This window comes from Oreochromis niloticus, linkage group LG17 (genome assembly GCF_001858045.2).
Source record: "Oreochromis niloticus isolate F11D_XX linkage group LG17, O_niloticus_UMD_NMBU, whole genome shotgun sequence".
Lineage (NCBI taxonomy): Eukaryota > Metazoa > Chordata > Actinopteri > Cichliformes > Cichlidae > Oreochromis > Oreochromis niloticus.
This window is the reverse complement of record NC_031981.2, coordinates 37758703-37783510: the sequence shown is the minus strand read 5'-3', so window position 1 is coordinate 37783510 and position 24808 is coordinate 37758703. Positions and strand designations below refer to the sequence as shown.

General features: G+C 43.2%; 1 long non-coding RNA gene across 1 annotated transcript; it reads right to left on the bottom strand.

The window, feature by feature from the left end:
* Positions 1-10112: 10112 nt before the first annotated feature.
* Positions 10113-11232, bottom strand: LOC109195133 (uncharacterized). Its single transcript, XR_002056808.1, has 3 exons — positions 10772-11232; positions 10360-10484; positions 10113-10184 (listed from the first exon to the last, which is right to left on the bottom strand). It is a non-coding gene; the product is annotated as an uncharacterized LOC109195133 (long non-coding RNA).
* Between the last annotated feature and the right edge of the window lie 13576 nt (positions 11233-24808).

Below are 24808 nucleotides of genomic sequence, written 5' to 3'. Positions count from 1 at the left end.
ATTAGAGGAACTGCAGTACTGCAACATGTGCTGCTGGTCTACCTGACATCCTTGTGTAGTAGTTGTTCCTGGAGCAACATAAGAATGTCTGTCCAGGATCGACACCAGATCTGACCAATCACATTGTTATGATGTCATAGCCTTTCAACTTTGAACCCTGTCGATGTCCACTTAGTAAAAAAATACGGGGGGGGGGCTATGGTTATGAGGTCAGGTATATGTGGTCTGATGGTGTTTCCATGCCAGAAAACTATGACATCACTGCGATGTGATTGGTCACTGGCAATGTTAAACAACATGTAGACCCTGATATCAGACTGAGCTTGTGTTGTCGGCTCAGAGCTGCCGATTGGCCTTCATTTTCCACAGTCTGCTTCCTCCGGTCTCCTTGGTAACTTCTCTGAACAACAACATTATAATTAATACAGACGTATTACTTTTTGGTAACAAAACAAACCAAAAGAGTGACTGCAACACATATGAAAAGCCAAACACATCCTAGAACATGTGCACATATATAAAAAGTAAAAAACTGCTCCATCCTGTGATACAGCAGCGCGCTGCCAAACGGTGTCAGATGCCAACCATTGTTCAGCACTGCTTGAGTTGCACCAGTCAGACGGCCAAGCCGCACTCACCGAGGACCTGAGGGAGGACGGCAGCGAGGGCAAGACGGGCGTTCATTTATTCTGCTCCACGAGAGAGGACTCACTTCGGAGCCACCGCTAAAGCCAAGTGACTTGGGTTTGGGAGGATTCCTAGACATTCTCTCTGCAGTCACGTGCGTGTAAAATGAGCAGTGGAGCACAACAACAGACAGACATGGTTTGGATCACAGCTGAGGCTGAAGCATACGAGGAGGCCTTACTGTTGCATCCAAAGAGCCATGGGCCGCTGCTTTCACAGCACGAAGCATTTTCCTTACAGACCTAAAAACTGTATTCAAAGAAGTCGTTTACTCAAAGACTCCCTAAACTCACAGTAGTTTGTGTTCGGTGTTGGCATTGGTTGTAGTATCCTCCCTTAATGACACGTGCACTGTGTTGACAAATGCACGTGGGTTTCTGTGGTGCAGAGAACCAACGTTTTAATAACTAACTTTAAATCAATCATTGACTTTAAGATCCTGTGTAGGTGAAAAGCGTGAGAGCACTGACACTGTTAGCATTGTTAGCAGGCTAATCGTTCCAAAAATGTGCTTGTTTTTGTTGAATCACCTGGATGATGTGCAGCATTTTGTAATAGTTGAACCAGGTGCTGTGCCACAGTTCATACCACAAAAGAGACAAAAATGTGCCAAGATGCAAGAAACAGCCTAGAAAAGTTGTAATTGTATAAAACTGTGCGTTGGTCTTTAGCAGGGCTCCTGCTGCCAAAGCGTGCAGCTTTATAACAGCTGTGTCTAAAGATCAGCTCCATGTGCTGTAACCTGCCTCCCTATGATTGCAAACTCTCCTCTCCAGACTTTTCATGAAGGAGATCATTGTTGCCCAGGTATTTTGGAGGCTGTGACAGCGATGCCTCTGCTCACCTGTTTCAAACTGCTCACAAAGGGAGGATTTTGTTCGAGGAGCTGAGCCCCCTGCTTGGTTTACAGCCTCCTGTTGGGCTCAAGTGAGAGAGGGAGATGTATGGAGTAACGTGGCTTATCAGATAAAGCTGTACTTTATTCCTGCCAGGTCATTACACACCTGGCATTAAGTCACAAACATGATACTTCTAGTTAATGCTGCCTAACAGATGACTGAATGGATGACAAGCTTGTTGAGTTTTTTGCTTTGAGAGGAACTATAATGATGTCATGGCATTACTGCATTATGTACCGTAAATATAATGAAAGCAGGAAGTCAAGTTTGCTAAGAAAAACATGCCAGACAAACCCACATTCAGTCAGTACATTTTATTATCGCTGATGGACATTTGCCTTGGGCACAACAACGGTTGCTTTACACGGAAGACAGGAAACATGAGCTCACCTGTGACTATTAGTAAAACCTCCAGCTTCACTACTTTGAAATCATTTGTCCCCTTCCTGTCTCCTTTTTAGAGTATTTGTCATGTTTCAGATCCTTAATCAAACGTTAATATCAGTAAATATACACAATCTCTAAATTTTAAAATAACGATGCCCTTTATTAAGGAGGAAAGCTACCCAAACATACCCTGTGTGAAAAAGTAGACCTACTGACTGGTTGTTCCACAGTTTGCAGGAAAAACAGCAAACAAGCCATTTAGAAATGGACCATCATCGTCCTGCTGCATAACCTGTTCTGTCTCATACAGTAACGGTAAAAAGAAAGTACACACTCTTTCTAATCTTGTAACATAATAAGAAAAAAATCTGGTCCTTTGTCCTTGCCAGATCTTCACAATGGGGAAATATAACCTCAGATGAACAACATGAGAGAAATAACACTTTGCTATGGTTTCCACCATTGGAAAACAACATTTATAATTGCACATCTCTAAATTTAGGAAATTGGCATTACCTTGGCCTCCAGTAACACTGTGAGGAACCTTGGAGTCATTTTTGACCAGGACATGTCCTTCAACGCACATATTAAACAAATATGTAAGACTGCTTTCTTCCATTTGTGCAACATCTCTAAAATTAGAAATATCCTGTCTCAGAGTGATGCTGAAAAACTAGTTCATGCATTTATTACTTCCAGGCTGGACTACTGTAATTCATTATTATCAGGATGTCCTAAAAACTCCCTGAAAAGTCTTCAGTTAATCCAAAATGCTGCAGCAAGAGTCCTGACAGGCACTAGAAAGAGAGAGCAGATTTCTCCTGTTTTGGCTTCCCTTCATTGGCTTCCTGTTAAATCCAGAATTCAAAATCCTGCTCCTCACATACAAGGTCTTAAATAATCAGGCCCCATCTTATCTTAATGACCTTGTAGTACCATATCACCCTATTAGAGCACTTCGCTCTCGCTCTGCAGGCCTACTTGTTGTTCCTAGAGTATTTAAAAGTAGAATGGGAGGCAGAGCCTTCAGTTTTCAGGCCCCTCTTCTGTGGAACCAGCTTCCAGTTTGGATTCAGGAGACAGACACTATCTCTACTTTCAAGATTAGGCTTAAAACTTTCCTTTTTGCTAAAGCATATAGTTAGGGCTGGACCAGGTGACCCTGAATCCTCCCTTAGTTATGCTGCAATAGACGTAGGCTGCCGGGGATTCCCATGATGCACTGGGTGTTTCTTCTTCACTCACTATGTGTTAATAGACCTCTCTGCACTGAATCATACCTGTTATTAATCTCTGTCTCTCTTCCACAGCATGTCTTTATCCTGTCTTCCTTCTTTCACCCCAACCAATCACAGCAGATGGCCCCGCCCCTCCCTGAGCCTGGTTCTGCCGGAGGTTTCTTCCTGTTAAAAGGGAGTTTTTCCTTCCCACTGTTGCCAAAGTGTTTGCTCATAGGGGGTTATCTGACTGTGCATCATTGTACGGTCATTACCTTACTATATAAATTGTCTTTAGCGCAATTGTTGTTGTGATTTGGTGCTATATAAATAAAACAGAATAAAATTTAATAAAATATCAATGTAATAACTGAAATTTGTTGCTTATCTCTGGTTATACACCGCATTCCAAATTATTATGCAAATTATATTTTACTCTGTTTTTCCTAAATAGTCAATTCAAATGACAGTCAGCATAGTTTTCAAGTCATCAACCATTAGAGTATAATTCAAATGTTACTGAACAGAACTCCCAATGAAAACAGTTGTTTTTCAAAAAACTTAAAATGCACTCTTCCAAATTATTACGCACACAGAGTTTCAAAACATTTTATAGGTTGTAGAGAATTGAAAATGGTCATTTGTTGAATTTGCAGCATTAGTAGATCAATTTCAGTGACAACAAAAGCTATTTCAATCAAAAACATCCAAAATGCTGCAAGTTAAATATTAACATAGGACCTCTTATTTGATAGCAGGTTTTACAATTCTTGCATCCATGGAACTTGTGAGTTTTTGGAACTTGAATGTCTTTGCAGGATGTCAGAATAGCCTCCCAGAGCTGCTGTTTGGATGTGAACTGCCTCCCACCCTCATAGTCTTTTGCTTGAGGATGCTCCAAAGGTTCTCAATAGGCTTGAAATCGGAAGAATCGGGGCCACACCACGAGTTTCTCTCCTTTTATGTCGATAGCAATCAATGATGCAGAGGTGTTCCTTGCACCATGAGATGGTGCATTGTCTTGCATGAAGATGGTTTTGTTACGGAAGGCACAGTTCTTCTCTTTCTACCATGGAAGAAAGTGGTCAGTCAGAAACTCCACATTCTTTGCAGAGGCCATTTTCATACCTTCAGGGACCCTAAAGGGGCCGACCAGCTCTCTCCCCGTGATTCCGGCTCAAAACAAGACTCCACCACCTCCTTGCTGACGTTGCAGCCTTGTTGGGACATGGTAGCTGTTCACCAACCATCCACCACTGCATCCATCTGGACCATCCAGGGTTGCATTGCACTCATCAGTGAACAGGACTGTTTGAAAATTAGTTTTCATGTAGTTCTGGGCTCACTGCAGCCATTTCTGCTTGTGAGGATTGGTTAGGGGTGGCCGAATAGAAGGTTTATGCACAACTGCAAGTCTCTGGAGGATCCTCCACCTTGATGTTCGCAGGGCTCCAGAGGCACCAGCAGCTTCAAATAGCACAATCTGGTATTGTCGTGTTGGTGTTGTTCCCAGATCATCATGAAAATGTTGTTCCAGGATCAACATTGCAAGTGACCAATCAGAATGTTGTGACGTCATACTTTTGCGACTTCGGGAAAAACCGCCGTAAAACAAAAAACTGTACTTAAGCTGCGAGAAACCGCCTCTGTCGGCCGATCAACGGACCCTGACCCTGACCCTTTAATAAACGGTAAGCAGAATTGATATTGTCCTTGCAACATTGGAATTTCATAAATGCACGAATGGCTTGGCGCGCAAAAGAATAACGTCACAACAATGTGATTGGTCACTTGCAATGTTGAACCTGGAACAACATTTTCATGATGATCTGGGAACAACACCAACACGACGATATCAGATCATCCCTTCAAATATGTGTTTGCAGCTTTGTAATGGCCTTTCAGCAGCTGCTCTCTTAATCTGATGTATTTGTCTGGCAGAAACCTTCATCATTGTGCCTTTATCTGCACGAGCCCATGCGTGCTCTGACTCAGCCACAAATCTTTTACATTATGGTGATCACGCTTTAGTTTTTGTGAAATAGCCAAGGTTTTCATTACGTGTCCAAGGCTTTCAACTATTTCACGCTTTTCAGCAGCAGAGATCATTTTTCCTTCCTATATTGCTTGAAAATGCTGGTCTGCTTAATAATGTGGAACATCCTTCTTTAGTAGTTTTTCCTTTAATTAGGCTCACCTGGCAAACTAATGATCACAGGAGTCGGAGATTGATTTCAGTGATACAAAGAGCCCTGAGACACAATTCCATCCATGAGTTTAATTGAAAAACAACTTATTTAATGTTTATGACACTTAAACACAATTTGCATAATAATTTGGAACGCGGTAACCTGGTAAGACCAGGTGATTTTGGGGGGAACTTCAGAACTGAACTTTTTACTGCTTATAGCTTATAGAGCTGACATTCTTAGTATCAGCTATCTATATGTAAATTAAGTAATACACCCTAACTTTGATTTCATTCTTAAGTTAATGAGGGCCAAAGGCTAGCATTAGCTGTGTGCACCAGTTTAGCAAAACTTAGCAACAGCTGTGTTATCATGATGAACATAAACTAGTGACTCAGATTATGCTCTGGAACTATGGTAGTTGTCAATATCCTCCCAACGATATAACTGTTTAATAAAATCCTCTGAGCGAGCCATTAAAATAAAGAAATCCAAGATAACAAAACGTGTGTTTGGTTGTCAAAAAAATAGAAATGAGTGAAGTCAGTGAACCTGAAGCTGGCCCTGACACAGCATCCTGACAGGTAATTACACTGTTTGTTCACTGGAGCACTAATAAAAGCACACTGAGCCTTGCTTCTGCTGTATCCTACTATTATTGCATGGCCTTGTTTGGCAAGCATAACTATTTCGTGTTAAGGTTAAATCAGAGGTAATTGCCCTGCATTATATCCCTGTGAGTCATGTGGGCCATAGTTAGCTAACAGGCACAGGGTTAAGTTTGGGACAACCTGTAATGTAGCCCTGAAGGCTGCATAGAAGCAGCAGAGCTTAGCCCTCCACACTGTCCAGGTCTTGATCCTGTGCGTGTGTGTGTGTCTTTGTGTGTGTGTGTGTGTGTGTGTGTGTGTGTGTGTGTGTGTGTGTGTGTGTGTGTGCATTTGGCACCTTTGCCTGCCACAGCAGTGAGAACACGAGTCACCTCCACCCACAGGGAAGCTGATCCACTTGCAGGGAGGACACACACTTTCTACAGCCAAGAAGGAAATAAACAGACTTTTCCTGCAAAGAGGACACGTGAGAGAGAAGGGGGGTGAATCCTAAAAACACATATTATAGTCCTGAATGTGGCCAGATTAGGGTTGCCAAACACATGCCAAGCTGCAACAAAGGAGACAGATGAGGAGAAGAAAACAACACAGCGTACGAGGATCTGGAAAAGCTCGGTACAGACAGGAGAGCACCACACATCTCTGCAAGGAGAATGATTATAGAGCATAAACATGCCTCAGGCTCCTGGGCAGACGCACACACCCAAATACTGGATCAGCATGGTCTCCATCAATATCAGCTAACAGAGATGCCTTTCTAAGGAAAGCTTGGAAATTAGTGTCCTGCTTGTCTTTAAAAGCTGCTCTTCTACATTCTTCCTCAGGAAAAGACGCTCACTGTCAGGAAGCTGTTAAAGACTTCATGCTGCTTAATGCGCTCTAACATGCACAGTCCTGGTTGGAGACTGATAGGTTCTTCTTTATTGTAGCTGGCACGCAGCGACGCCCTTTATACTGTTATTCTCCATGTGGATGAGATCAAACAGCAGTTTGTCTCTCTGATCCTGTGCACTCTACATCAGGATGGATGACGGTGAACAGACGGGTAAAAAATGACCGTATAAGATAAGAAGTAAATAAACAGACAAAAATGGAGAAGGAAATAAAATAACAGTCATGAGTTAATCACAGAGGAGCCACTCAGACTGCAACAACTACAGAACGAAACCACGACTGTGACCCCAAAATATTCATCTATGGGAACTATAACCTGTGAATGTAGCAAGTGTTGAAGTTACAGATGGAAACTCTTGTGACGAGTGGCCATTTTTCCTTTTTTTCACAATGTTTTTTAAAAATTTACATTTAACCCTTTGTTTTGTTTATATTGTCTATTTTATTACTTAACATTCTGTTTATTTTAACCTTTGTGACTGCCTGTCTATGAAAAGCGTTTAATAAATAAACTTTACTTACTTTTTAAATGCTACATAGCATTGCTATATTTTAACAGCACCTTTTGTTTCTAATGATGGCGTAGGCTTCAGAGTTTAACAAAGGCCAAAAACAGACAGCCAGGAACGACAGATCACATTAAAGTTACTGTAAGTTCCTCTCATCATTGGCACTGCTCACCACTTTAATGCCGTTCAACATGGCAAAACCCCCAAAACCCCTCTGCAGGGAGACCGTCCCCAACCGTCCCCACCTTCATTCCTCCAAACACAGCCTCCCACAGTCTCACTCCAATTGATAGTTTAAAGATGGCAGCCTTGCAGACAGCACAGTCATCATCTGGAGCTTGAACATATGGCGCTCTTGGCAGTGAGAAGAGACGCTGCTCAGCACATCAGTCAGCCAAATGTGGGCTACTTTCAGGACACTGTGAAGGAAATGAGAGCACAAGCCCGAGTGAGAGGACCGACTGTCTGAGGGCCTCTGTGGGAGAGGAAGAAAAAGCAACAGAAGTCAGATTCATGCTCTGGGCTCTGCTAGAGAGAAGCAGGCCGTGAGGAAAGGCGCAGACCGCCGCAGTGCACAGGAAGCACAGGGCGGGAACATGCTCCGGCCTAGAGATGAAGTGCTGAGTCCTGTGGTGGACAACTTTCAAGAATAATCTTTCCCTTGTTCACTACACTTCCTTGTCAGAGAGTATGTGTGAAGCCTGTACAGCAGTCCTGTCGGTGCAGGAGACAGTCAGGCTCTTACAGACGTTCGCTTTTCCCAAAGCTAAACTAAAGGTGGATTTTTTTGTGTCTCAGCAGCACCAGACGCTGCAGACAATGATTTATGATGTGATTATATTTGGATCTGTGGCTCTGATTAGGACGAAATCATGTTTACTTTTTTAGTATTTTAGGACCCTGTAAAATCAGCATTTACGACAGAAAACGTCAGCTTTAATGGAAACGTCTCTGAAGTACAGGGTTGACTTGCAAATACATACGATTCCTTGCAAAGTGCACTGATCCACTTGTTTCTTATTTTCTGGGGTTTGTTCTGCACTTGGAGGTTAGCTTCCAAAAAGATGTGAATATCATCTTCACTATTTTGGAAATGATGATGAACACTGGGATTTCTCACTTTGCCTGACTCACTGACTGTGGTGTGCACTGGGAATCCGGCAGAATTGCTGGAATGTGTCAGTTCTGATTAGGGAGTAACTGTGAAGAGTGTGAACTAAGCAAACGTAACCACCCACTAACTGTCCTTCCTTACAGCACCTGCAGGAGCCACATTTATTCTAACAGACGAGGTCTTTAAAAAGCTGTGAAGGATCATCCATGTTGTGAGGTTGCAGATGGCCAAAGCTAAAGTCCCGGCTTTAAAAGGCGGCATCGCTGCTACTTGGGCGGCTTTGTTTTTGACTGCACGTTTTCGTGCTCGTGTTGCTGTTCGTACCCCTGTGGCCCACTCTGGGATGAGCTGTGGAGGGTGGAGATCAGATTTCAGCCATAAAATCTCAGTTACTGCTCAGTTTTCTTCTTCTTGTCTCTGTCATCATCAGGCCTCCCTCAGACGCTCCACATGCTCCAGCAGCTTCTTTGCCTTCTTATGCCGTGTGTCGTCTTTTGACTCAGACAGAAAATCAAAGGCAGGCGTTGCTGCGTCACCATCACAGGCAGCAAAACTCTCATTCAGAGGAAAGAATAAGCTGAATAGATAAAAGCATGGATCCTGTGTCAGAGCCATTACAGGGCTCTTTAGACTGAAGTCTGAATCACAGTTCACTGAACTCTTGGCCTTAAACAGCCAAACCTATGAGCAGTTTGTAGGGAGATTCCCAGGCTCTGCTTTGCTTCTGTTTCATGGTGCAGACAGGGTCCTCTGTCTGCACACAGTTAGTCCCGAGGCTTACCTACTTGGCTCGACTCCATCGAGCACCACCTAATGTGTGTGGGGTCGTTTTAGCAACGTGGCCGAACATCCTGTGATGTCATTCGTATGCACCAGGTGGCCGTCGAGGCGACGGTGTGTCTGCGTCTTGGTGTGTGTCTTTTTGTCAGACTTTTTTGTGATGTCATTTCCCTCAGGTTTCAAAATGGTGGTTTGGATTTTCATGAAGGAGACGCCCTCATGACTGTGACACCACTGACCAGCCAATCGGTGGCATGCAGTCTGTTGACGATACATTTTCAGATTGCCTCGGATTGCTTGGAACCCTGGCCGAGCAGGTACTAAAAACCTACCTGATACTGTCAACTAATGGAAAACTGTAAAAACCAGCCGAGTAGGTCCTACGTTAGCAGCATGCTGCTGCTGCTGCTATCATCCTGTCCTCTTTATAGTGCAGTTTGACATGTGTTGATCAGGTCACCACTTTTGTGGGTGGACTAATTTCCACTCTCTGTCTATTTACACTTGCGTGTGTCTTTTCTCTGTGCTCTGAGCTTACACTGTGAGCACATGCACACGTACACACTAGGACACATGACGTTTTCTTTGTTTTGGTTGACTTGAAAATGTGAAAGCGTGAAAAGTAAAATGCACAAAACAAATGTCCCGTTATATTTTTGCAAACTTGATGCAGTTTCTTACATTTTGTGCTGCTCACACATAACTGAAGGCAAATTTTGGGCAAAATGTTTTGACTTGTTAATATCACTTTAGTACTTCAGCAAGCAGGAAGAAAAAAGGTTTGAATATAAAACCTAAAAGAGACACGAGCTCTTTCAGAGGATCTAGCAGACTTTACTAAAGCTCAGTATCACATAAGATTCTTTGAACTGTGATGCAAAGTGACTGAGGCGGAGTCTGAAAATGAAAACAGAGAAATGAACATGATAGATCTCCATGACGATACACCCGAGTGAGTGAGTGATATAAAAATGAAATCATCTTAAGAGTGGACCAAAGACAAATGTTAATATCTCAGATGAAAACAAAAAGCAGAGTTTGGAAACGAGGAAACGAAGCTTTTCATACTCACCAACCGTCCAGTGTTTCTGAATGAAAACAAATATGAGTGGGCCAACATTCCTCCACAGTGACGTGAAACACTCACTGCCTGCTTTGTAAATGCTGGATTACCTCTTGTTGTCTGGGCGGCACAATCTGAAATGAAGTTTAGGGGCGATTTTTTATTTTTTCCTCAAGGTCTGTAAAGTTCAGTGTGAAAGCATGTCTTACAGATGCTCCAGCTGAACATATGAACATAAGCTGGTCACATGAGGGAAGGTTTCAAAGGTGTTTATGCTTTAGTGACTGTGGGGCTTTTTGAAAAAAATGATATTTTGATCTAAATAAAGTGCTCATCATCACTATTCTAAGAAGTGAGAAAACAGAGTCCTGTGGGCCCCTCATGGCTCCACTGGACAGAAGGTTCTGGACTGTGCTCTTACCTCACCCCAGCTACATGTATTTGTATAAACACGAGGCTTAAGAATGACTCTCAGGTTCAGGCCCAGTGGCATGGCGCTCCTTCTCTTTGTTTTCTGCTGTGCCTATGAGCTCAGAGGAGCCGTGCTACACAGCTATCCTCTGGATTAGTCAAGAATGTGGCTTCATAAGGGGAGCTATAAATGCACTTTTCATTTCCAAAGATCTCGGCCTCCATCAGCAGCAGCCTGCTGTCAAGCTGAAGCCCAAAGGCTAACGCTTGGACCGGTCACAGCGTGGCCTCTGCTATAAGTAGTGCTGTTGTTAAAATCCACCACATTAGCTTTATTGCTTTTACTGTAATGCATTCATGTGTGGGCGAACCACTCCATTGCCATGCCACCAAAACAGTGACAGTAAACAATGTGTCAACGTCACATTTGACAACTTTAATTCAACACTGACTCACAAGGTGCTGCTGCCATCTGTGTAATGGGCCTCTCTGTGGCCACGCCCCCCAGTGAGTGATATCACTGCAGGTGTTCCCCTTTAGTCAAATGCACAACACCTGATGTGACCAAAGGCCTGCGTGTGTGAGTCACTGCTCATGACACGTAAAGCAGTGAACCTGAAAGTACAAAACGTAAACAAGCACTTTCAGGGCGACGCCTGCACGGTTGTTGTGGAACGAACACACAAAATGACGTGTGTGCTCCTGCATGTTCTTTGCACACTGATTTAGAAAAACTGGGCTAAACATGAAGTCATACAAGATATCTACTGATTAAATAGTTTTGCTGATATCATCCTGCATCCTGCATCATGAGGACATGAATATGTGAATCAGAGTCTTCACCTATCTTTCAGCATTATTATGGGCTGAACGTGGACACCCCAGCTACCTGCAGACAATGTCTATAGAGGCTCCAAAGTATGTGGTCCAACCAGCCTGTGTGCTGTTCCTGGTCTGCAGGGAAGAACAATAGAGAGCGTCCACTGTCACTTTCCACACTGTTTATAAATATACGGTGGTTTTAATTCTTTTCCCATTCCCAGTAAACTCCACTGTCACTCTTCCCTGATCTGGGCCCACTTGTCAACCAATCAGCATTCAACCTGGGCATCCATGGTGAGCTATGTGCTGGTGGGTTTGTGGTGATCTACATGATAGCAGGTTGCTTAGGTTGTGTAGGCTGAGAATCCATATGCAAACAGGCACAATCGCAAACCAAGCATCAGTAAATCAAACAAAAGAAACGCTGCCTAACAAGCACGTGTCATAAATAATCACCAACAGGCAGATCAAGGACAAAAATAAGGCATCAAATTTAATGAACCGATGAAGTAAACTGAATATCTCTTTTTTCCTATACAGTCAGATTTTACATTCTTGTGGAAATCTCGACCCCGATAACAGATGACCTGCTCGAATTACATGCATGCACATGCTAACAATGCTAAAACCAAATCTAAACCCTGCAGGTTGGTTAAACTGTATCTGTCATTTTAGCAAAGGTTAGTTTTATTGTAACGTGATTTGCACACAGGTTGTGTTATCATGCACTGGTTTTGTGCCTTGTTGCTGCACACTGCCGACATGCACACATCCACGTGCACGTGCACACGTTCTGTTTAGAACAGAATAGCAAAGAATAGCCCTTTATTGTCATTGTGCATGTAGAAGAAAAATTACAGGTGCTCCGAACAAGCAGCCTCGGTCTGAGTGCAGAGTCTGTGTGAGTGGCCTGAGTGATGAAGGTTACTCTGACCGTGGCTCTGATTGTGGAGGTGGGGTGTGGGGGATAGTGCGTGCTAACAGTGTGAATGGCCCAGGGGAAGAAGCTGTTTGTATGGACATTCCTTCAAGATGTTTACACCAGTTGTTGTTTGAGTTCAGCCACATTGTTCTGACCTCATATTCATATCATGTCACTGTCAGTCTAAATCAGGGGTGTCCAACTCCAGGTCTCGAGGGCCGGTGTCCTGCAGGTTTTAGATCTCAGCCTGGGTCAACACACCTGAATCAAATGATTAGTTCATTACCAGGCTTCTGTTGAGGAGTACATGTTGAGGAGGTCATTTAGCCATTTAAATCAGCTGTGTTGGATCACGGACACATCTAAAACCAGCAGGACCCCGGCCCTCGAGGCCTGGAGTTGGACACCCCTGGTCTAAATGAATCAGCTTCCATGTGCAGGTGCTTTTTACTGCTGCACGTGCCCCAGGACCGCAGGACTACGGGATATAGAGCAACGCCGATGTTTAGATGCCTTTCGGACCGTATTTGGTGTCCTTCAGAGAAGCACGACTCAGCTCTGTGCTGGCTCTGTTTCTGTGAAAGCTGTTAACCTTTGACCAACTGATATAAGATGATAAGAGCACGCAGGTCAGTTTCTCTACAGCTCCCTCACCCTCACAGGGCAAAAACAATAAATGCCTGGGCCATGAGATGTGTACTTCTCTTTATACTGCACATGACATGTACTTATAAGATACAGTATGTGGTTGGTGTGGAGCTGACAATGCAATAAAAAGTTATTTATACTCAGTGAGGACACAGTCGTGTCCTATTTCTTCATCTAAGGATTGTTTTAGATGCTTGAAATATAAATTGTGGACTTGTTTCTCCTTCTCATTTTATAGCACAGTTCTTTTTTTCCTGCCTTCAAATAAAAGTTAGAAATATGGCCGAGGTTGCCCACACTAAAGCGCTCTAACAGTCACTCGTCTACTTAGGAATCCATTACTACAAATTTTCCTGGGAGCTGTGAGCTTCAGGAAAGTTTCACATTCGTTGTTTTGATCCAACCACACTGATGGAAACACGCTCGATTCTCATTTTTTGTGTTTGCAGCTTTTTACAAGTGGGCATAAGTTTATTTGACAGGTGACGGGACAACAGGCCAGGTGTTATGGGGGAGGGGGAGGCTAGCTATGGTCCAAACATGGACACAGCCCTCAGTATGCATACACATCCTCACATGGGAGGTGGTCCCTTCCCATCAGTGCTTGGATCAGCCCCTCATTACTCTACAGCAGCCTAATAATACACAGTGTGTGATGAAGGTGCAGTTTACATGAGCTCATACCTCTCAGATGATCTAAAGCTTGGTTAACTTGCTCACATGTGGGGAGGTGGGGGACGCAGAGGGCAGCACGGGACTCACAAACACAAGAGGGAAGGAGCCCAGTATCACCTGCATGTAGACAAGACCAGTTAGTGACACATTTTATCTCCTGATGCCCAAAGAAGCTACAGTCTGAGACCTCAACCTTTGCTGCTTTGATTACACCGTTCTGTCCGACATGCACGTGAGTACAGCACATGTGAGTCGGGTGAACGCAGTGGTACAAAGTTAGTGACAGGTTCTAACTGTGTTGCTCTCACTGCTGGCTGTGCTTCAGAGGGTAGAGACAGTCATTCACTCATTCATTTCATTCGCCTTCAAGCTTCTAAAGTCCAGGATTGAAAGGCAACAGTGAACTCATTGCTGTAATAGTCCGGTGAACTTTTCACAGCAAAATGATTCCATACAGTTGCAGAGGTTGTGCTGATTACTTGCTCAAATTCTGTAGATGGCAAACTAAACCCTGAATCAACAGTTACGTGACACACACGAAGCGTTGTGTCAGCATAATGCTAACAGGACAGCACGACCCAGAAAGAAGACGGGATCGTACTTTGGTCAGAAAGGCGGTGGTTTGACCCCTGGCTCCTCAAGCCAGCTTGCTAAAGCACCCTTTGTCGACACATTGAACCCCAAATTACCGGCGCTGCACCGACTGGTGTGCTATGATAGCGCAGGATGTGAAGGGTTAACCCTATGGCTTGTATTCTTGCTGGTGCACATCACTACAACAGGAGCTGAGATCATTTCAATGCTGTGACATGAGATTTTAGGGTGCTCAGGACACTGTGGTAACAATGAGGTCACAGACGGATGGACATGGTCAGCATTTAAACAATGCTGTGTTTGTACTAATTCATCCAAAGTGTGCCAAGAAAACATCCCACAGTGTAAAAAAAAATTGTAATATAAAAGTATTTTACTGTGTATTTTACAGTTTTGTACTGTTTTTCTAGAATATCATTAAATTTACATAAATAGACTGATTTTACATTTCAAATGTAAAATAACGTAAAATCACTGTAAATGTAATAAAACATAATTTTCCTGTTTTTTAAATATATTTGTCTGTACATATGCATATTTAGATTGTTAAAATACATTCAAAATGTATCATAATTCCACAAATATTCGTCCGTTATTTGAAAGATTGAACTGTTAAATTCAAATGTAATGCTATGGAAAAATATATAAAATGATTCTTATAAACTCTTTTTACATCAAATAATGTTATTTAGGGCGATTGTGGCTCAAGAGTTGGCAGTTCGTCTTGTAATCAGAAGGTTCCAGGTTCGAGCCCCGGCTCGGACAGTCTCGGTCGTTGTGTCCTTGGGCAAGACACTTCACCTACCACCTACTGGTGATGGCCAGAGGGGCCGATGGCGCGATATGGCAGCCTCGCTTCTGTCAGTCTGCCTCAGGGCAGCTGTGGCTACAGCTGTAGCTGCCTCCACCAGTGTGTGAATGAGTAGTGGAATTGTAAAGCGCTTTGAGGGTCACGAAAAGCGCTATATAAATGCAATCCATTATTATTATTTAAACCAACTGTTAACTTTATTATTCTGTACATTTAAGTATTATTATTCATATTGCCGCATTCATTGACCTTGTTTATAGGTAATTTCATTGTTTAATCACATTAAAATGTTCCTAATGTAATGTTTAACAGCACTTGAAAAAGGCAGAATCCCATGTAAAATTAGGGCAACAAACTGTATTGTCATTACTGAAAATAACCGTATTTTTATGAGAAAGTTATTTTCTGTTATTTTCTGGTATTATTTTGGCGCCCCAGCTGCAGGAATATTACTGTTTTTTTAGGATATTTTTGTTTTTACAGTGCACGTTACGTTGGATTAACCAAGCAGCTGAACAGGTTTTCAGGTGAGTGTAAAGCATTGTGGGTACTCAACAGGGCTTGAAAAACACTATACAGCACAAAGGCTACCATAACTTTGTATACTCTCGCCACAGCGAGGGTCTTCTCCTAAAGGACAGGAAGCAAAATAAAGCACAGAAACAGAAGCATTAGTGTAGATGGTGGAACCTGCGTTTTAATCTCAGGGTTTTCTGGTTTTACTGTGTTTTAAAACTGTCTGTAAGTTCTGGACCATCTGGGACTGTTATGCATTACTGGAGCTGCACTGAGTGCTCGACCAGCATGAACAAAAGTAGTGAAATGACTTTTGGCACATACTGCAGTGTGTCGAGATAACCGCGTCATGTATACTTAACATACCTGTGACATATGAAGTCTCCAGGGACGTTTCCAGGTTTCTTCTGCTTTTCTGTACTGTTTTCAAAATGGTTTAATAAAGGTTTTCTTTTCTTTTCTGGTTTATTTTTTTGTTCATTCCTGAAAAGGGAATTACATTTTCATCCCACTCAGTAACACAGGCATCATTTTATTGGTGATTCTGAAAGTGCAACTAGCTGAAAACTGCAATAAAACGTATTGAACTTGATTATTTTCAGTATTGATGAACGCTGGCACGAGCATATTAACATTTACGTTGTCAGGCATACTTTCTGACTGTCTCCACCACCGCTTCTTTTTTTCTTGCCCACTTTTTGTACTGTTGCTCGAATCGATCCCAGTGCAAACTTCATTTGGTCCAATTACTGGAACTTTATTTGGTTTAGCAGGAAGCACACACGTGTCGGGACACTTGTTCAAACAAAAGATGCATTTGGAAGAGTGATTACAAACTCACGAGCGAGAAACCAGCTGCCTCCACCTGGACTTTTTCCTCCCTTATGTGGGAAAACTGTTGAGATCTTAATGAACCAACGTCCATGAAGACTGAACCTTCTTATATTGACTTTACTCATTAAACTGACTGAGTATATATGCCTGTACCAATATTCAGAATTAATGTTCAAATTAAAACCAGTATTCAGCAATATCCTAACTATTCAGTGTTTTACATGGATATAAAAGAAACTCAGAGGTGTGTGCAGCTGAGAGTGTCCCAGTGTCCACTGAGCCTCAGCCAGCATGTGTGTGTGGGGCTGCAGGCGGACGTGCGTGTCCATGTGCTGCTCTGTGTACGTGCAGATCCACATTTGCACTTCACACGATTGTGGGCTAATCTCTCAGCCGTATCTTTGCACCTGTTGTGTTTTACAATGATGTCATGGCGTGATAGGGCAGGTGTGATTTTTTTTTTTACAGCACCTACTGATCCAGAAACAGCTCTGGGGATGACTTCCCCACAGCACAGTGCAAACAGACAGCTGTACAGATTGGAACAAACGATGACTCGACTATCCTCAGCAATCCACGACCATCTGAAAGTAAAGTATGTAAGGTCTAATAAGGAGGTCTAAAGCATCATTATGACTCGGGCCGTTGAGATCAGGTAATAAAGCTGGATCCACTTTATGGGCCTCGTAATGTTTATACTGTGCTGAATATTCCCGAACAATTTCCAGCTGATCAGCTTAAAGCAAACTTGTTTATTACCACCTGTCAGTGCGAGCTGGAAACATAACACTACAGGAAGTGACTGTGTGGGGGCCGAGGTGGGGGTGGGGGTGTTACAGGAATGTTATGCTGTTTGTTTTAGTGGAGGTGGAGGATCCCAGCAATGTGGCAACAGAAATCTGTGACACTGCATCAAATGTAAGGGCTCCAAAAGTGACGACAGCGATGCAGAGGGCAGAGCTTCTCTTTACTGCTAACTTTAAGGAGCTGATTGTGACGTTTGTTTTTACATTCACAGAGTTCAGTCAGAACGTCCCTGCACTTCAACAACCTACTGAAAGACAGCGCCTCTAATCAAACAATGAGCATAAAGATGTAAACTTATTGTCTATAGCTGTACTCTACATTTGTTTTCACAGTAACTGATGCATTTGCACCCTGTGCTGTTTAGATGTTACATTCTCGTACAGGTGGGCAGGCGGACCAAGTCTCATTCTTCAAACCTGCCGACCCGCTCACGACCTGGCCCGATCCGTCTTGTTAGCTCACGTGAGACGAGCGGCTTTCACATTCTGATGAACGAGACAACAAACCAATGATAAATGCTCCGTTTGCCACTGCAAAAACAAACCACGTGTGCATTCAGTGCAGTGTGTGTGTGTGTGTTTGCACAGGCACAAAAGAGTCTTTGTCACCACAGGTGAATGACATCATCTGTCCCGGTGTGGGACTGTGGAGACCTGGGATTAGAAGTGTGTGTGTGTGTTGTTTTCTGTGTAATGTGTGTGTCATTTATCATTTTTCCCATGAGAAAAGGGAAACAAACACACATCAGCTTTCACATTCTCACGTTTCAGTTCATAGAGTCAAAGTGAACAATCAATGAACGTGCTACATTTTTGTCATTTCTGTTTTAGACTCATCATTTATGTCAATTTTACTTTGTAATTCAGGTTTGGAAAAACTGAACTTAGTGTTTGCGCACTGCAGTAGCATGTTTGATAAAAGGTCGCCTGTTTCGCTGCTGGCACAGTGGTTTAAACAGCAAAGTGTAAAACGACACATTGCTCATCATGCCATGCACTCAGGGGTTGTGCTGTTGGTGTTTGTTCAGCTAAATCCTCCTGTTTCTGTCCTTCCTGTACATGTGACACCTCAGCTATAGTAACATAGTTACACCCAGGAAACATACACAACAACACTGAAAGGCCGGCGGTGCCAGAATGAGGTCATCATTGCACATCACTGATTTCTATCAATGCAAATCTTTTTTTGGTTCACTTACGTGTGCTTCTGTCTTCATACACTCTTTGGAGTGTACACACTCTCTGAGCACAAGCGACAACAGAACAGGTTAGCACATGTGAATAAACTTTGAGCTTCAGGTCTTTTCTTTGTGTCGTGTTCTTATTTAGCTTAGCTGAAATTCTTTGATTGAAGAAAAATCCACTATAAATAAAACCAGGAACAAGGAACAAGCACATTTAATTTCCTCTTTCACTGAAACGACATCAACTTTTTGTTTACTTTTGATTTCCTGTCCTTTGCCCAGCTACCACAGGAGCAGATGTCACCCCCAGCCCTGGATTTCTCAGCCTGAGCTCCCATCAGTACCCACAGGCCCCGGATCATCTCCGTGTCCTTCTGCTTTCTCTTCCGAGAACCGGAAAATATGATTAGATTCACAAAATGCAGGAAGGTCTTTGTGTTTTTGTGACGATTACATTTTATTTTTCCACTGCATATAAAAATACGTGGTCCAAATGGGCGAGGTGCCACCATAAGAATGCCAGTGACTAATGCTAATGTGGCAGTGCTTTCTTTTCTGTGTCTAACTTCTCTAAGAAGCTGAATCACTCACAGCATAATAAACACATAAAAGAAATGAATATGTGTATTTTAAAGAGCTGCTTTGGTGCACCAAAACACTGCGAGCTTTAGAGCAAACCCTGGAGAAACGCTGAGTAGAAAGCACAGAATCCTCAAAGTGCAGCTTAAAGCAAAACATCCTCGAAAACATCCAGACGAAACATTTTTAAGGCTCACAGAGTATTTAGAGTATTTAAGTGATGTTGATCTGCTGCATCGCCTGGAATTTGTACAGCACAAGAAAACTAATGAGTATTCCTTTGTTGTCATGGTAACCTGGCTCTGTTTACTTTGCTGGAGATGTGATGGTGACAGTGTTTACCTGCCAGCCCAAAGACTGGAATGCTGTCGTAATCGGGTTACAATGAAAACATCAGCGTGCGTGTTGATGTGCTGAGCACGACGCTGGACGCTGTGGGCCTGTGCAGCAGTGATGTGGTCGAGGCTCCTGATGACAGCAGCTGCTGCTGCTCCCTGTGGGTTTAACAACAGCAGGAGTCACATTGTTCCCACATCAAAGCTCGCCCTCACTCTTTAATCTGCTGTACAGGACTGTTCAGCCTGACCTCTGCCCGGGCCGCTTTTAAAGTCTGCTGTATACATTAAACCTTTTCAGACGCTGTAACGGCTCCAGTCGATCCTCAAAACCCGACGCGACACGTGCAAAGGAGGCCATGTCCTCTCAGCACAGTGCAAAACTCTCCTCTTCTCCCATTTTATAACTTTGAACGCTCTAAATGCTCCTGGACCTGGTTAGATGCTCATGTCTTCCATTTTCAGGAGCAAACATGCATTAGCAGCCTAAAATGTTTAGTCAGCTTTGCACAAAGTACACACCAACGTGTCTCAACACAAAGGACTCAAAGCAGAAAACTACTGAAGGGAAAAGAGAACAGCTAAAGAGGATCGGAGCAGAGTGGCACAAAGAGTCGACCATAATTAAAGGTTAGAGAGTCAAACAGTGGAAGGCTTCACTGAACTTACAGCGTCTGGACGTGATTCAGACACGATCAGGCCCACTTTCCTTCTCAGTGTACAACATGTAGTTCATGTATGCTAACAAACACATTGTTTGCATTTTAATTGTAGAAAATAAGTTTATATACATTCTGACTAGATATTTCATATCTACAGCACGTTGACCTCAAAGCATCACGTGATGCTGGTGACCAGCGGAGCGGCGGTATACTGCAGGCTGAGTATATAACAGGCCTTTTAAGGATATCTGTATCAATTGATTAGACCAGCGGGGTCAAAGTACATTGTGAGCCACATATAGCCCACTTTGATGCAAAGTGGGACTTGTAGTTCATTGCTCAGATAATTGAATGATGAATCATTATTCACAGAACATTTCCTTGTATTGGTGCAGTACTGGCAGTGGGGGCGGGGCTTCAGCTCAAAGCCCGCATAACCACAGCAGACATCATCTGTATCAGTTGTGTACTACTCCCTGTGATAAGTAAACTGAATGTGTCTAATCTGTGAAGGTGGCCCTTCCTGTTTACATGAAAACAATTGACAATAACTTTATGTGTCATTATCATCTTCCTCTGACTGTTATCAGCGCGATGCTATCTCAGTTTCACTCAGAACGTACAGTAGTTTATCATGTGGACGGACAACAGTGAGCCAAATCACATACTGTATGTACCTCGTCACAGCAGCAGCCGGCTCAGCCTGTTTTCATCTCAACAGACGATCACAGATGACAGACAGAGTGTCTGTGTTTCACCCTCACAGACTGCATCTTTTGTGCTGTGTCTACAGCCGGAGGTTACAGGAGCCGATACCTGCCTGCAGACGGCGGCGCTAAAGATGTTTGTAGGGGACAAAAGCAGCAGTGGGTCGACTGTAAAGTGGCAGACAGCGGAACGGTTGGAGGGGGCAGAAATCTGGGAGGGGACATCCTGCCTGGCAACAGGAGCGCCACAAGGGGCACCTCTTCAAACTCACATGAAGATTATACTCGTGTGAGCATGTGTTCACAAACAGTAGCTTAATAAAAGCAGACAGGTCTATTGAAAGAAAAGGAGGAGTTCTCAGAGTGATGTGATCTGCTTTTTAAATAAAGCGCTGCCATCTGTGTGTGGGGTTTATTTCTGCCCGTGTCATGCTGTGATGAGACAATGACTCCAGAATAAAACACACGTGCAGCATGGTGAGGACGAAGGAACCATGGCAAACACGCAAAAAGACAGAGTGGTGATTATACCTGAAATTTGCATGGGTTTTCAGTATTTGATAGTTTGATCATTTCTGCACCCCTGAAAGGTTTCTATGAACTGAACAACATCTCAGTGCTTGTATGTCACCCATGTTACCCCTGAATTATCTGACAATGTTCCAAAGAGCCTCTGCCAATGCCAGGAAATGTTTGGTGCTCTCCATCTTCGACTGTCCCCACAAATACCCAGTGGGGTTAAGGTCAGGTGACTGCGTAGGAACGATCTGTGACAGGAGGCGCTCACTGCTCTGTGGTCATCAAATAGTTCTTCAAAGGGTTGAAAGCTGTTTTTGGGCTCACCGTCCTGGTGCTGTGTGAATCTCTGTTCTCTAAGAGGAGTGCTGCTTCTCCTTCACACTGGGGCCAGTTTGCTCCAGCTGTCCACAAATCTTTAACACAGAGCATTTGGTAAATAAGAATAGCTCATTTAGTGCTATCTCCAGGCCTTTCACTATCTGTTAATGCAGCGGTCCCCAGCCTTTGTTGCCCAACGGACGGTTTAATGTCAGACAATATTTTCACAGACCGGCCTTTAAGGTGTCTCGGATAAATACAACAAAATAAAATGAGACAAAAACTGTGGTATTTTGTAAATATGATAATAAACGTGAATTCACTGTGTAATTGTGTAACTTTATTAGCAGCTTCCTCCTGAAATGCACCAACAACATTGACAGTAACATCCTCCTCTCTGCCCCTTAATGCTCCCTGGTCACTATGGTAACGTGTAAACATTTTTTTCAAAATAAGACACACAACTACAACACGGGAAAGACCCAGGGAAACAGAGTTAATGATAAAAACCCTGAAAACCATAAATTTCACACCCGAGCCTCAACTCTCGCAGTCCGGTACCAAACGACTCACAGACTGGTACCGGTCTGTGGCCCGGGGGTTGGGGACCGCTGTATTAACACACCTCTCTGCACTGAATCATATCTGTTATTAATCTCTGTCTCTCTTCCACAGCATGTCTTTATCCTGTTTCCTTCTCTCACCCCAACCAATCGCAGCAGATGGCCCCGCCCCTCCCTGAGCCTGGTTCTGTCGGAGGTTTCTTCCTGTTAAAAGGGAGTTTTTCCTTCCCACTGTCGCCAAAGTGCTTGCTCATAGGGGGTCATATGATTGTTGGGTTTTCTCTGTATGTATTATTGTAGGGTCGACCTTACAATATAAAGCACCTTGAGGCGACTGTTGTTGTGATTTGGTGCTGTGTAAATAACACTGAACCTCACTGACTGTTTTGAGGAGAGTGAGCACATTTGAGGTGGACGCCTGCTGTGATTCAGAATTGTTCATTAGTGAAAATAGCTTCGGTCTGCCTTTGGACACATGTCCCACTGTTGTCCTCATGCTGTCAATCACTAAGAGTGTGGCAAAGGAAACAAGTGCTGCATGTTTATTTACTTAAATAAATTGAGTAGACGTTCACATCCACCCGAGTTTAATCTGAAGCTGAAGCACACAAGGAAATCGAATGTTGTACAAAAGCAGCAGCGTGGTTGACTTTGAAATAGTGCTGAACTGATTCGAGCCATGGTCAGATGAAAACATGGCAGACTGTCTGAGATTTGAAAAGGTGATAAAAGTCGATATATTTTTATTTGTAATAGCATCATAATGACAAACTGTCAAAGTTTATACACATTATTATACGTTAGTATAATGTTTGTCGTATTTTCAACCTCCAGTCTACTTTTTTTTAGCGCATTTGTACAGCTAACTGTGTACTGGGCAGATTTTCATGCTCCTGCTTCTGTAGCTGCTGGTAAACCTGACATTGCTGGGAGCAGAGACACCCAGATAATCAGCTGAAAGACTCTAAAGTGCAAGAAAGAATTAGAAAATGAGTCATTTCTTTATTCTTCATTCACACTGCACATGATCACATGACCCTTTTGCTAGAAAAAATATTTGATGATTGCAGCTTAAATACTGAAGGAATGCAAGGAGAGGACATGATAAGAGGCCAGTGGGCAGTTTGAATGTTGAGCGTAGAGATAAGAATAAAACTAATATTAACCTGTCCAGTACACAGCAGGCTGAAGAAAGCTGCAGGCATGAGCTGATCCTTCGTGGTTTACTCCTGCTTTGATGAAACATCTGATGATGTGACAGGGTTAGAGCACAATATTGGTTCTCAGGTAGGCTTCGGCTCATACTGGATGCTGGGTAATCTGCTTCTGATGTCACAGAGACCAAAGCAACCAAAGGAGGCTCTGAACCCAATAATGAAATTTCATTTTCTCTGACTGATTTGTTCTGTTTTACAAACTACAGCGAGTCCCTGTGCTGTAATAAGAGGTGAACCCTGAAGTAGTTTCATCAGTCTGGATTTCACATGAGCCCTTGTGACCCAGCGTGGGCTAAAGGCCGTTTTATAGAATATGTTTAAAGAAACACAAAGGTTTTGTTTCTGTTTCTGTCCTTTACATTCTACATACAGAAATCCCATATTTGGTAGGAATTTTTAGGTTTTCTTTCAGACACAAAGGAAAATATAAATATTGGGATGAATGATGATGAGGCGTAGCTAAGTAACGTTCCATGTGAAGGACAGGGAAACCAAAACTGAAGAGAGTTGGTGAGGACGTGTTTCCAGCCTGCATTTCAAAGTCAAAAAGAACTAAAATAATGTCTCTACCTGGCAACCCTGTGTCATGAAGTCAGCGTGGGCAGAGAACTGTATGCGCTCTCCCTTACGCCAAAGCTAATTGCCAAACCACAGCCACCACTCCAGCAGCAAAACCAGTAAATAATACCAGTATGACGATATGGAAGGCACGGGGTCTTGGTGCTCCCAGTGAGTGTTGGGTCTCAGCCTCAAATAAAAGCCCATGTTTGACTTGGCTGTGTTTTTGGCTCTCTTACCACAGCGAGGCGTCTCTGGTTTTCCTAAAGGCCCTGAGTGGAAGCGAGGGAGGATAACCGCACTGCTGCAGGAGAGCTCCAGGATCACCTTCTGACTGATAATGTGCAGATACATGCCTTTGTCACATTCACCTGGACTGTGAGCAGGTTACAAAAGGAAACTAAAGACCAATGAAAAACGTAAAGTGCTCTAAAACCTGAGGATGGCTGAAACCTATAGCACGCAGGCAGATATCTTTACATTCTGTAATGAAGGTGAAGATGTTACATCAATTATAGCTGCCGTTTTCTACACAAACAGAATTGGTACGGCAGCTTATAAAGGCTAACGCTTTTTTCTCTCAAGGCTGTCAGACACTGGAAAATATTTTCCACAGAGCTCCATGTGTAAATACACTGTGCTCTTTATTATCACTACCAAAATGAGATTGAGATTTGATGCTGTATAAGTAAAATTAAGGATGAGATTCCTAATGACTCCACCTCTTCGTGGACTCATGAAACTAGCAGACAGGGGCATCGCTCACATTGGCAGAGC